Here is a 2,506-nt window from a genome sequence, read left to right on the forward strand (position 1 = left end):
GAACAAGCATGAGAGCCTGGATTCTAGCTCCTGCAAGCATGTAAGAAGCACGCACAGTGGAATGCAGTAGTAATCCCAGGGCTGAGGGGGTGAAGATAGGCAGGATCCCTGAAGCTCATGGACTAGCTCTACCAACCTAACTGCCAGGTCCCAAGTTCCTAAGAGATCACATCCTAGCAAATAAGGTGAACGGCTCCTGAGGAATGACAACCAAGCTGACAACTGCACACACACATGTGCGCGCACACACACACACACACACACATTCACATGTGCACATACAAGCGCACATGTGTACCCATATCCACATATACACATAAAACACATACATACACATATATGCACTCACATCCACATACAAGCACACACACACACACATCCACATGTGCACACATACACACACACAAGCACACACACAAGCATACATACACACACACACACACACACACACACACACACACACACTCGGGTTAGGGAAGAGTTAATGTGTCTACATTAGAGCCCATCATCCCCACTCCTTCCATATCCACTCGCTCCAAACCAAACCTCTTCCTGACATCTCTATCTTGTGTGTGTGTGTGTGTGTGTGTGTGTGTGTGTGTGTGTGTGTGTGTGAGAAAGGGGGGGGTGTTTCTTTATGTAGCGCTTTGGCTGTCCTGGAACTTGCTTGTAAACCAATCTAGCTTCAAGATCCCAGAGATTCACCTGTCTCTGTCTCCTGAGTGCTGGGATTAAACACATATGCCACCACCACCCAACTCATAAAGTACTTTTCTAACCCACAAAGCTGAGCATAATATACATGTCCTTTAAAACTTTCCAGGTTTAGGGATGGCTCATGGGTTAAGAGCATTGGCTGATTTCGGAAGAACCCTGGTAAGATTCCCAGCACCCACAAGATGGCTAACAAACATCTGTAACTCCAATTCCCAGGCATTCACTGCCCTCTTCTGGCCTCCACAGACACTGCACTTGTGGCACACAGGTACACATGCAGGCAAAATAACCCACACATATGAAGTAAGAATTGGGAGGAAGGGAGGGAAGGAGGGAGGGAGGGGGGAGAGAGAGAGAGAGAGAGAGAGAGAGAGAGAGAGAGAGAGAGAGAGAGATGATTCCTCCCAAATCTGGCTGGCTTGGACCAATGAGTTTATTGGGGTTACTTACAGGAGCAGGGTTATTTACTGGAGCAGATGACTCAAAGGCAGGAACGTCTTCAAAAAGTTCACCCCAGCATAAATGAGGACTCATGCAATCTCTATACTGGAGCTCTACATGACTTAGAGGCAGCTGGACACTCCGGAGACTCTCCTCTCACCAGCTGGTAATTGCTTATATATATAACCCTGGGGAGAAGCCTGTGAGTTCTACAACTTTCTGAGCCTTCTTAGATTCTTGAACTTAGTGTGTTCTGTCAGTGCCCAGAGTCTTTTGAGCCTCCCTCCAGGAGGGAATGTTTCTAGGTGGAGGAAACACCCCTACAGTTCCCACCTCGCTACCTCACTTTGCCCTGGGAAGATGTTCCTTTTCTTGGGTGATCAGAACTCTGCCTATGGTATCGTCCAGCACCTATATCAAAGGCTGACTCATAGCCAACATTCCAGGACTTGTTACCAAACGAATGAACAAGGTTGGCTTCTTGATGCCAATGGATGGCCACCAAGTCTAGGAGGAAAGGCAGAGGAAACCTGTGTGGACTAGTTACCACTGGCTTGTTTCTGCCCAGGAAGGACCAACAGCTCTGTTCTTCCAGGAAAGCTTCTGAACTTTCGGAAAGGGCAGGGGACAAGGATGATTTTTTCTAGACAGGAGCTTCTTTATCCTATACCAGGGATGCTGAGAGTGACGATGAACAGTCTGCTTTAGAACTGCTGCTTGCGGGCTGGAGAGATGGCTCAGTGGTTAAGAGCACTGACTGCTCTTCCCGAGGTCCTGAGTTCAAATCCCAGCAACCACATGGTGGCTCACAACCATCTGTAGTGGGATCCAGTGCCCTCTTCTGATGTGTCTGAAGACAGCGACAGTGTATTCATACATAAAATAAATAAGTCTTTAAAAAAAAAAAAAAGAATTGCTGTTTGCATGTCCTAAATTAGGAACATTAACGTCATATGAGCCATGATCTGAAAAATTGTCCTTCTAGAGACAGGAGGTCCAGAGCCAAAACCAGAGAAAAGTAGGGACTTAAGAATTTACAAGTCAGATAGTGAGATGGTGACCTGGAAGATAGCTTAGTGGTTAAAAGCACTGGCTGCTCTTCCACAGAACCTGGGTTCAACTCCCAACACCTACATGTCAGCACAAACCTGTCTATAACTCCAGTTCCAGGGGTCCTGGCACCCTCATGTAAGACATACAGGAAGGCAAAACACCAATGCACGTAAAAATAGATAAATAAATCTTTAAAACATGAAGCAAGAGTACAATCTGTGGAGCTCCACTGCAGACTTACCACATGACACAGCCTCTCTGGGTCTTACCTACTTGCTGGTGTATAAAAAACAAT

At 46.6% G+C, this 2,506-nt stretch overlaps 1 long non-coding RNA gene across 1 annotated transcript; it reads left to right on the forward strand.

The window, feature by feature from the left end:
* The first annotated feature begins 823 nt into the window (after window positions 1-823).
* Window positions 824-2,062, forward strand: LOC120095169 (uncharacterized). Its single transcript, XR_015631916.1, has 3 exons — window positions 824-985; window positions 1,170-1,324; window positions 1,832-2,062. It is a non-coding gene; the product is annotated as an uncharacterized LOC120095169 (long non-coding RNA).
* Window positions 2,063-2,506: the final 444 nt, after the last annotated feature.

This window comes from Rattus norvegicus, chromosome 10 (genome assembly GCF_021556685.1).
Source record: "Rattus norvegicus strain SHRSP/BbbUtx chromosome 10, alternate assembly SHRSP_T2T, whole genome shotgun sequence".
Lineage (NCBI taxonomy): Eukaryota > Metazoa > Chordata > Mammalia > Rodentia > Muridae > Rattus > Rattus norvegicus.